We start from the raw sequence: 12,161 nt of genomic DNA on the forward strand, positions 1-12,161 counted from the left end.
TTGGGTAAACAAATAGAACTATTTTTCTCTCCCATCAAAACAGGGCTGACAGTTCCATGGTATCATTAGGAATGCAAGATTCTGTAGGCTTTCCCTTTGTGTATTCTTAGGGTCTGGGCAGTTTTATCACTTCAGCTGCTCCCCACTTTCAAGGACCACTTTTGGAAGAGCCACTATGACTTCAGCTTATAATACACTGTCCCATTCTAAATATTGCCATGCTTTTCTTCAAAGGGGGAATGAAAATATGGATGCTTTTTCATTATTTGTCTTCTGTTTCCTTTTTAAGCTGTGGCATAACCTTTATGCCCCAAAGTGTCCTATAAAAGAGTGAGGAATACCTACTGGGTGGAGGATCCACAGACACTGCTTGTGGGGAGCAACTCGGACTAGACTAAGTTACTGGAATTAAGACTTATTCTATGCATCTGCTCTCCCACAATATGGCGCTGAGAAGGGAGTAACAACTTCTACGCAGCTGCCTCTCGCCAATTTGATTGACTGAGCTGCAGGAGCTGATCTTGCTCCTGATTGGAGGAGAGCAGCGTACTCGGCGTGTGGGTAGCAGAGTTGCGATTGGTGGAAGAGGACTATAAAGGAGGAGAGAGACAACATGCACCAGGAACATCTATCTGAAGGAACATCTATCTGAAGGAACACCTGTGCAGCCCCCGAGAGAGCCGGCCGGCAGTGTGCCGCTCCCCCGCGGAAGTGGGGAAAGTGGCTAGGGGGAACCGCCCTTCTACGGAGGTGGAAGGGTCGGTAGCCAACCCGGGAAGAACCATCAGCAAACCCGGGGAGGGCCGAGCAGACAAAAGAACAGCGCAGGGTCCTGTGTCGTTCCTCCACGAAGACGGGGAGCGACATAATGGTGCCGTGACTCGGATATGAAGCCTAGGCAGAGTCTTGTGTCGTTCCTCCATGAAGAGGGGGAGCGACAACTGCTTGCTTCTAGATTTTTCAGGGCAACATGAACCTTCCTGCCACATTGCACTATTCAAAGCTCAACACTGACCATGTCAAAGCTTGTCAAAAAACATTCAATGCTTCCTCAAATACCAAGTGCAAGTTCCTTGGACTACCAATTAAAAGAAAAAATAATCCAGCCTCAAACTATTATTTTATTATTCCACAGTAGGACCTTAATATTCAGATGAAACTAAGCCAATCATTGTCTTGACTGTTTCCCAAATATGACATGTACAAAATGAGCTCTACCCCTTCAGTGTTCCTAGAGTGCTCCCTTTGCCACTGCGCTCATTACTTGAAATCCTGTACTTTGTTCGACTTTTCTTAAAATTCAGTTCTAAGTTTCTCATCACTCTTCTTCCACTTGCCTTTAATGAACCTGTAAAAACAGGAACAAGAAGAGATGACTGAGATTTCATTCATCTGTGTACTAAAGGTTTTATTTCAATTACCTCATTGAATACAACAATATACTTGGGAAGATAAGGTTCACTATTCCCATTTCACAGAGGAAATAGTCCAAGAACTTTGCTCTCAAATTCACACTGTTAGTAAATAATAGTCAAGAGTCAAATACAGTGCTATGCAGAGGCTAAATTTGGGTTCTTTCCATTTCATGAAGACAACTCCCTATATAAAGTCTCTTTCTCCCAGAATTCACACAAAAGCTGAGGCTGGACCAGGGCCAAATGCAGAGGCTAGGAACTCAATCCAAGTCTCCTATGTAGGTGGCAGGCAAGGACTCAAATACTTGACTCACCACCTTCTCAGGATCTGCATTGGTGGAAATCTGGAATCAGGAGTTGAGTCTCGAAATGCAGATATGGGACACAAGCACCTTAACTGTTCAAAATAAAGTAGAAGAAAAGAAAAACTTGCATGGTACTACTTCTCGTAAAGAGTGCTATTTAAAATATTTTTTGAAAACAGAGATTCATAATGTCTAAAATGATGAGCCACACAAATAGATCAAAGATTAACAAGATGAAAAGCAAACATCCACAAAGTAGAACACCCAGACACAATAATAAAAATTCAGATATAGTTCTCTGAGGAGGACATACATTTTATGAGTTTATTTGGTGATGCCTTTTCTATGTATGAGGACTAGAAATATTGATAAAGTATGCTCTTTGGAACACAGACTATTAGAGAATTTCAAAACATGTGCTGTTATGAGAATTCAGGGTACGAGGAAACAGCTAGGAGTGTGCTCTGTGTGTTTTTTCTGTTTCTCAAATAAATAAATAAACATGTTTAATAACAATTTCAAATGAAAATAGAGGTTCAGAAATCATATTTTTAAGTTATAGTAGCTGAAAACATTCCAAATCTAAGGAAAGATACCAAAATTCAGATAGAACAAGCACAGAGATCTCAAATCAAAGTCACGCTAAAGAGGGGTTTACAAAGACAGATAAAAAGGAAACTATGAATAATTAATGATAAAAAATTCTGAAACAAGAAATAAGAAATATATCACACACACAAGAGATCCTCAATACAGCTTTCAGTAGATTTCTCAGCAGAAACCCTGCAGGTCAAAAAGAGAATAAGACAATATTTTCAAAGCACTTAAGAAGAGAAGAATGGAAGAGGAGGAGAGAGGGTAGGAGGGAAGAAGAGGGAAGAAGGGGAGGGGAGAAGGAAGGGGAGGAAAGGAGGAGACAGGGGAGGAGAAAGGGGAGGGGAGAGGGGAGGAGAGGAAGGAAGGAGAGGAAGGGGAGGGAAGAATGGGAGGGAGGGAGGGAGGGAGGAAGGAAGGAAAGAAGGAAGGAAGGAAGGAAGGAAGGAAGGAAGGAAGGAAGGAAGGAAGGAAGGAAGGAAGGAAGGAAGACACTATTGAAGAAAAATGCTCTACGCAGCAAAGCTGTCCTTCAGAAATGATGGACAAATAAAATGTTCCCAGATGAAAAAAGAAAAAAAGTTAAACGTGTTTATCACCACTAGGTCTGCTTATAGGAACTGTGAAAGGCAGTTCTTTATGCTGAAATAAAGGTTGCTAATTAGAAACATAAACTACATGAAAGCACAAAATTCAATGGCAATAAAGAATAACATTTAAAATACTCTAGGACAATAATGGTGGTATGTAAAGCAACTTTACTATGGTACAAGGGTTAAAATAAAAATCTTTTACAAAGACACAACTTTTAAAAAGATGTAAATGTTAAGATCAAAAACAAACGTGAAGGACATGGAAAAAGATAAAGTTGCTATTTCTACAAAAGTTAACAAATTATAACTACCAAAGTTAACTAGTTATTTTTGTTCTTTGCTGTTGTTTGAAGTAGTCTTGTGTAAGTATCAGCTACTACAGGAATATTGATGATAACTGCAAAGTAAAAAAATCTATAGCAGATGCATATATTATAAATAGAGGGATTCAAGATATCACTAAAGAATATTGTCAAATTGCAAAGGAAGAAAGCAAGAGAGGCATAGGGAAGTAAAACATTTTATAAAATGATCAGAAAACATGAGAAAATGTCAGAATTAAGTTATTATTTATCAATAAGTACTTGTAATATAAAACATTACAAGACAAGAACAGTAAAATGAATAAGAAATCAAGATCCAGCTATATGCTGTCTATAAGAAACAACTCCCTATGAGGGAAAGTGAAGGAGATGGAAAAAGATTTTACACAGAAATGTAAAACAAAATAAAACAAAGTTTTATTAAAATTATTTCAGACAAAATTGACTTTAACACAAAATCTCTAAGAACAGACAAATAAGGATATCACATAATGATAAGGGGGGGTCAATTCAAAGGTACATAACTATTACAATTATATATGCCCTCAACAACAGAGCATGTACACATGTAAAGTACATATTGAAGGATCTGAGGGGAGAAAGATAACTGCAATTCAGTAGTAATAGAAACTCAATATCCCACTCTGAGTAATAGACAGATAATTCATGCAGAACATTAATATGGAAACATTGGGCTTAAAATATAAACCAAATGAACCCAACAAACATAAATAGACAACTCTAGCAACAGAATACAGATTCTTCTCAAGCATATATCACATGCTAAGACATAAACCAAACCCAAATAAATATAAGAGGAAGGATTAAAATAATATGAAGTATCCTCATAATGGTATGAAGCAAGAAATCAGTAACAGGAAAAATCTTGGAAAATTCAAAAATATGTAAAAATATAGAACATGCTCTTACACACCAATAACTCAAAGAAAAAAAGGCCAATATTTAAAAATATATGAGATAAACAATAATGGAAACAAAACATACCATATTTAGAGGATCCAGCAAAAGCAGTTCCAAGAAGGAAATTAATAGCAATAAATCATAATGACAGAGAGAAGAAATATCACTAACAAATAGTCTACTGTTAAACCTCAATTCTTAAACCTTAAGGAGCTAGAAAAATAAACACAAACTAAGTCAAAACTAAGTAGGAGAAAGGAAATAAAACTTGAGCAGAAAGAAATGACAGAGATCAGAAACAATATAAATCAATGAGAGCCCATTTCTTTTTTTTTTTTTTTTTTTTTTTTTGACAGGCAGAGTGGACAGTGAGAGAGAGAGAGACAGAGAGAAAGGTCTTCCTTTGCCGTTGGTTCACCCTCCAATGGCCGCTGCGGCCGGCGCGCTGCAGCCGGCGCACTGCGCTGATCTGATGGCAGGAGCCAGGAGCCAGGTGCTTTTCCTGGTCTCCCATGGGGTGCAGGGCCCAAGCACTTGGGCCATCCTCCACTGCACTCCCTCACTCCCTGGCCACAGCAGAGAGCTGGCCTGGAAGAGGGGCAACCGGGACAGAATCCGGCGCCCCGACCGGGACTAGAACCCTGTGTGCTGGCGCCGCAAGGTGGAGGATTAGCCTAGTGAGCCGCGTTGCCGGCTGAGAGCCCATTTCTTAAAAAGAAAAATACAATCAACAAACAACTGGCCGAAGAAGAGAGAGAAGAAAGCAAGAGATCTTGTAACTGATACCACAGAAATACAAAGGATCATAAGAGATTACTATGAATAACTGTATTTCAAATTAGATAACCAAGAAGACAGTTACGTTTCTAGAAATATATCACCTACCAGGACAGAATCGTAAAGAAATAGAAAATATTAGCCGGCGCTGTGGCTCACTAGGCTAATCCTCCACCTTGCAGTGCCGGCACACTGGGTTCTAGTCCCGGTCGGGGCGCCGGATTCTGTCCCGGTTGCCCCTCTTCCAGGCCAGCTCTTTGCTGTGGCCCGGGAGTGCAGTGGAGGATGGCCCAAGTGCTTGGGCCCTGCACCCCATGGGAGACCAGGAGGAGCACCTGGCTCCTGGCTTCGGATCAGCGTGGTGCGCTGGCTGCAGCAGCCATTGGAGGGTGAACCAACGGCAAAAGGAAGACCTTTCTCTGTCTCTCTCTCTCTCACTGTCCACTCTGCCTGTCAAAAAAAAAAAAAAAAAAGAAGAAGAAATAAAGAAATAGAAAATATTAAGAGTCTGATACAAAGTAAGGAGACTGAATTAGTAATAAAGTCTCCTATCAATAAAAAGCCCAGGATCTGCCAAACATGTTTACCATGCATTTAAAGAAGAACTAATACCAATCCTGCCCATAATCTTCCAAAAGATCTAAAAGGAGATACAGAAGTATCCTGATATCAAAGCCATACAAGAACTTTAGAATAAAAGAAAATCACAGATCAATAGCCCTTATGAACATAGAAGCAAAACTCGCACACTGAATTCAACAGCATACCTAAAGGACAATTCATCATTTTGAAGTAGGACTTATCCCTGGTTTTAAGGATGAGTCACTGTCTCTGTTTACAGATGGTATAAACCATAAAGATTTCACCAACACCCAGTTAGACCAAATAAGTAAATATAGTAAAGTTAGAGGATACAAAATCAACATACAAAGATCAGTAGCACTGCTACACATGAACAATGAACTCTCCAAAAAACCAATCAAGAAGACCATATAAAAATGAAATATATAGAAATATATTTAACTAAGGAGGTGAAATATGAGTACACTGAAAAGTATAAAACATTAATGATATTGAAGAAGACATAAATGCTCCCTTTTTAATCTTTAAATGTTAATTTATCTTCATCTATTTGAAAGGCAGAGAGACACAGAGGCAGATCTTCCATGCACTTTGTTCATTCCCTGAATGCCTGCAACATCCAGGACATGGCCGGGGCTAAACCAGGAATCCAAATCTTCCATGTGAATGGCATGGCTCCAGGTACTCAAGCCTTCATCTGCTACCTCCAGGGATGTATTAGCAAAGATGGATCTGAAGCAAGGCAACACTGCAATATGGGATGCATTGGAAGCATCAACTTAATCCACTGTGCCACAATGCCTGCCCCTCTTGTTTATTTAGTAGAAGAATTAATATCCTAAAATGTATGTACATGCGTGTTGTGTATATATATATACATATATGTATATATACACGTATATATATGTATATACATACATATATATATGTATATATATATACATATATGTGTATATATGTGTATATATATATATATAAAGCTGTCTACAAACCCATGCAATTCCTACCAAAATCCCAAGATTAGTTTTCACAGAAATAGAAAAAATAATTCTAAACTTCACATGGACTCACAAAAAAACCTTACACAGTCAAGAAAACATTGAGCGAAAATACTGAGCTGGGTCATCGCACTACCTGATTTTAAACTACATTTCAAAGCTACAGTAATTAAAACAGCATAGTACTGACATAAAAATAGACACACCAACCAATGAAACAAAATAGAGAGCCCAGACATGAACCCACATATTTACAGTCAATTGATTTTTGACAAAGGTAACAAGGACATACAATGGGAAGTGGACAGTCTCTAATAAAGTGTGATGGGAAAACTGGATAACAACATCCAGAAGAGTAAAACTGAACCCTTATCTCACACCACATTCAAAAATCAACTAAAAATGGAATAAATTTATACCTAAGACCCAAAACATTAAGGGAAAAAAACCTGGAACAAAACTTAGTGGGGAAAGCCATGGTGTTACCCTGGCAATGAACTCAAAAGCTCAGGCAACAAACATATAGACAAATGGGATTATATAAAAAAATGTTTCTGGACAGGAAAAGGAAACAGCAGAGTAAAGACACAAACAGAGGCAAATAATGTACTTGGAGAAAAGTGCAATAACTCAACAGCAAGGAAATGCCCCAATTTAAAAATGGACAAAAGACTTGAATAGACATTGTTCAAAAGAACATCTACCAATGGGCAATAATAATGAGAAATGCCAATGTTATTAATCATCAGGTAGATCCATAACAAAACCACAATGAGATACCACCTGACAGCTGTTAGAATCACTATTATCAAAAGGACAAAAAGATAATTAGTGTTGGCAAATGTGGAGAAACAGAACCCTTGTACTATCAGTGGGAATGTAAATTAGGAGTCATAATACATAGTAAGGAAGTTCTCAAAAAATCCAAAATAGAACTACAAGACAATCTACCAATTCCACTTCTAGGTATACAGTGAGATTCAAAAGTTTACCAAAAATCAGTATTATGAAAAAAATTATAGATCTCAAACATTTTTGCACAAAAATAAAAATTTTCTCACAGTTTACTTATTTTAAAGGTAGAGCATGAGAGAAAGAGGGAGGGAGAGGGGGAGGGGTAGGAGAGGAAGGGGGATAGAGCAAGGGGGAGAGGGGATTGGGGGAGAGAGCAGGGGGAAGAGAGCAGGGGGAAGAGGGGAAGGGGAAGGGAGGAGGGGGAAGAGGGGAGTAGGGAGAGGGATATCTTCCATCCAATGTTCACTCCCCCAAATGCCCACAACAAGTAGGTCTGTGCCTAGCCAAAGTCAGAAGCCAGGAATCCTATCCACATCTCCCAGATGCGTGACCCATCATCTGTTGTTACCTAGAGTGTGCATTAACAGGAAGCTGGATCAAAAGTAGAAGGGGAGATTCAGTCCCAGACACTCTGATATAGGATATAGGCATTCTACTTGGTGGCTTGGCCCATCCTTTAAAAGTATCTTTTATTTTCATTTTTTCCTGTGAACTTTTGAAGTACCCTCAGATTGCTTAAAGCATCTGGAATCATTATGTTGAAGAGGTATCTGTACCCCTGTGTACCCTGCAGTATACACAATAGCCAACCTATAGAATCAGCCTGTGTTCATCAGTGAATGAATGGACAGAGAAAATGTTATAAATATACATAATGGTATACTCTTCAGCCTTAAAGAAAAAAAAAAAAAACCTGTCTCTTGCAACAACATGGGTGAATCCATAGGACATTACACTAAGTGAAACAAGTCTTGCAGATAGACACATACATCATCTCTCTTATATGCAGAATGTTAAACACTCAAACTCAGAGGCAGAGGATACAATCATGGTTACCAGAAATTGAGAAACCAGAGGTGCAGGGGAGCTATTGACCAAAGGGTACAAAGTTTAAGTTAGAAAGCAAGAATATGTTTGGAATCTACTACATGGTATGGTGATTGTAGTTAATAATAATGTACTGCATATTTTAAAATTCCTAGGGGAGTAAGAATTGAATGTTAATGGCAAATATTTGAGGTGATGGATATGCTAATGGGCTTGATTTAATAATTTAACATCATATGCATATATCACATGACTTTCTGCTATACATATGTATACACAATTATAATTTTGTACCAGATGTAATTCATCTATTCACAATAAATTTTTTAAAGAATGCATAAGATAGTCTTTGTTATAAAATGGGTGAAGAAAACCACAGATCTTCTGCTACAACATAAAATACTAAACAGAATCTTGGTATGTTACCTCTTTTTCAAGAGTATATGGCGATAATAGCCGAGTACAAGTGGGGAAGACTGAAAATGCTTTAATTCAACTAGATCATTGCCTCTATTGTTTTGCTCTATGAGTAGAATTTCTGGTGATATATGTGTATTTTCTCAGCATTTCAGTATATCAGAGATCTCAATCTTATTGGCTCTTTTCTCAATAAGTTGCCTCAAAGAAAAAGAAAAGAAAAAAATTGAAAAAAACAAATTCCCATCAAGTATTATCTTCCCATGTGATCATTTATGACAGCTTGAGAATGAAATTGAGCCTAAACCGCCAACAGCTATATTTTCATAAGTGAAGGCCCCACACTGATTGCCAGTGGTAAAACAGTACAATAAAAAAAGAAAACAATGTGAACTGCTCACATAACACCAAGCAGCTTTTCCAGTTTGCTTTGTTTAGTCTTTCAGTGTTGCAGAAACACTTTAGTTCTGGTTGAGAGCGTACTTTTATTACAACACAATGCAATTTTTTTCACAGTGACTTGTGTATAAATAGTAGGCCACCATCTTTTAAAGAAATACTATCAAAATTCCAGACACAGCATTAATAACATTCAAGTTAAGAAGCAGCCTATGCCTTGCCACACATGAGAGTCTGACTTGTGACAACAGGCTTGCTGAGTACAGTGGTGGCACAAAGCAGGGTCCAAGTACCTAGTCTTAGAGTTCACAATCACTCTATAAGGATGTTACTGACAATACTGTGATCTAATACATAATTTAAAGTGTTCTGTACATATTAATTATTTGGGATATCAATAATACAGATTATAATAGCTAACATGTATCTAGATTTTATTACTTGCTGTGCTATACTAAGTCCATATACTAAGTACTTTATGAGCATTACCGCACTTAATCCTAGTTAATAAAAGCAAACTATTCTGTAAATGTCATTTTCATGTTCTTTCTGCTGATAAAGAAACTAAGATTTGGAGAATTTAAGTAAATTGACAAGCTGATATGACTTCAAAGAGTGTAATCTTAAAACTCCTTACAATTGCTCCCTGTGATGTCATGGAGAGAGAGGAGACTATGAATACTGCTATGGCTCCAAAATGGTATGGATCGTGGATTCTCCTGAGACCTAAAAGAAAATGAATCTTTTCCTCTTTCCCGTATTTATGTATCTGGCTTTGCCATGGCTGGGACGATTCCCACGGCCATGTCCGAGGGATACTGCTCAGGTGGTGTCACTGGGCTATTTCACACAAAATCACAAACCAGGGAAGCACAGTGAGAACACTCCCTTGATAGACTCACCATGGATGCTTACTCAGTGGGCAAAGCTCATTTCTCTTGGCTGCCTAATACCATTCAGTGTTCTACACCTAAATTGCAATACTTGAAAGAAGAAGGGGAGGTTGAAGGATATGACAGACATGTAGTACCAAAGCAAAGGAACATTACAAATGAAATAAGCAAAAACTTCACCTTTGCAAACTTATGTCACAGAAAAAATGTACTATCTTTAAATACACATCTGAATTCACAAATAGAAAAACCCCCAAAGACACACAGATAAACTAGGCCCCAAAAGACAAATATGTTTTATTTGCAGCTAATACATAGAGTACAAAACAATGTAACGTCTATGAGTAAAATTGATATATTGAGGTTTGATTTTTGTTTATAGCCCTTGTCTATACCACTATAGAACAGTGGTCACCGGTGCCGCAGCTCACTAGGATAATCCTCTGCCTGCGGTGCCAGCATCCCGGGGTTCTAGTCCTGGTTGGGGCGCCGGTTCTGTCCCGGTTGCCCCTCTTCCAGTCCAGCTCTCTGCTGTGGCCTGGGAAGGCAGTAGAGGACGGCCCAGGTGCTTGGGCCCTGCATCCACATGGGAGACCAGGAGGAAGCACCTGGCTCCTGGCTTCGGATCAGCGGGGTACGCTGGCCATAGCAGCCATTTATGAGGGGAGAACCAATGGAAGGAAGACCTTTCTCTCTGTCTCTCTCTCTCATTGTCTAACTTTGCCTGTCAAAAAAAAAAAAAAAAAAGAACAGTGGTCTTTCAACTTGTTGAATTCTTTATTTAGTGGAGGATTAAGCCTGTGAGTATAAAGTAAATTTAAAGTACGTTATCACAAAAACCTAAAGAAAAAAAGGAAGAGGGAAGTATCATTTATGGGCTTAACTTTGTATATGTGGAATACATAAAATCTCTTTATGTAAATGAAAAACATGCGGTTAGGGAGAAAGAGAGGGAAAGCTAATCGCCAGAGCCTAAATCTGTGGCCATTTAGGGATGGAGAGGAAATCCAGAAGAGCTGCTTTTTACAAATCACATAAAAAAAGGATATAGGGCCGGCGCCGCGGCTCACTAGGCTAATCCTCCACCTTGCGGCACCGGCACACAGGGTTCTAGTCCCGGTCGGGGCGCCGGATTCTGTCCCGGTTGCCCCTCTTCAAGGCCAGCTCTCTGCTGTGGCCCGGGAGTGCAGTGGAGGTTGGCCCAAGTGCTTGGGCCCTGCACCCCACGGGAGACCAGGAGAAGCACCTGGCTCCTGGCTTTGGATCAGCACTGTGCGCCGGCTGCAGCGCACCGGCCGTGGCGGTTGTTGAGGGGTGAACCAACGGCAAAAGGAAGACCTTTCTCTCTGTCTCTCTCTCACTGTCCACTCTGCCTGTCAAAAAAAAAAAAAAAAAAAAAAAAAAAAGGAATGGCTAACATTTTTCTGTAATAATAGCAAAGCCTGAATGAGAGCTTAAATTATGGTTTCACAGCTAGATTTACTTTACCATGGGCACAGTAAACAGGCAAAAATGCCCTTTCAGACCAAATGAAGGGAGAAAAGGTTTTAAAGTGAGGACAGAGTTTTCCCTGTGTGCATTGTCTACATCAAAGAAAAACCACTATCGGAACATGCCTGTGACTACAGACTTCTAGTCTAGACCACCAAAGATTATAGAGATGGGACTGAGCACCTGCTTGACTTGTAGCCTCTTTAAAGTTTCCTCTGGTCTATTTTAACACAACCAGGAGGAAGAGGAAGGAAGCGAGGCACCATAAAGATAGGTGGCAGGCCAATGGCTGCTTTACACAGTGATCTGCCATCAAGGAGACCCAACAGGCCAGTCCACTGCATTGGTTTTTGATGTGGAAAGCCAGGGCTTCAGCAGAAGTCAGCAAATGGAAAGCCCTGGCAGCTCTGCCAGCAAAGAATTGGGTCATTGGAAACCGAACTGCCCTGAAGTTGAAGGACTTCCAGGTCAGAGAAACAAGTCTTGTTGGCTCCAAGTTGAAAAGCCCTTGCACTCAGCCCAGCTTCCAAAGTAACCACTGTTATCAAGGGGATGGCCAAGTAGGGTCAGCAACATTGCAGGCAGAACTGTAAATTTCCTGTTAGAGATGC

The 12,161-nt window shown here is 39.6% G+C and overlaps 1 long non-coding RNA gene across 1 annotated transcript in view; it reads right to left on the minus strand.

Moving 5' to 3' along the window:
• Nucleotides 1-366: 366 nt before the first annotated feature.
• The window catches only part of LOC149128699 (uncharacterized), a 76,484-nt gene continuing 64,689 nt past the window's right edge, over nt 367-12,161 (minus strand). The window contains exons 3-4 of the long non-coding RNA XR_016236616.1: nt 1,730-1,812; nt 367-1,348 (exon numbers count right to left, since the gene is read on the minus strand). This is a non-coding gene — a long non-coding RNA (uncharacterized LOC149128699). The remainder of the gene's footprint in view (nt 1,349-1,729; nt 1,813-12,161) is intronic.

The sequence above is a fragment of the Oryctolagus cuniculus genome, chromosome 1 (genome assembly GCF_051225735.1).
Source record: "Oryctolagus cuniculus isolate XC-2025 breed Fujian yellow rabbit chromosome 1, ASM5122573v1, whole genome shotgun sequence".
Classification (NCBI taxonomy): Eukaryota; Metazoa; Chordata; class Mammalia; order Lagomorpha; family Leporidae; genus Oryctolagus; species Oryctolagus cuniculus.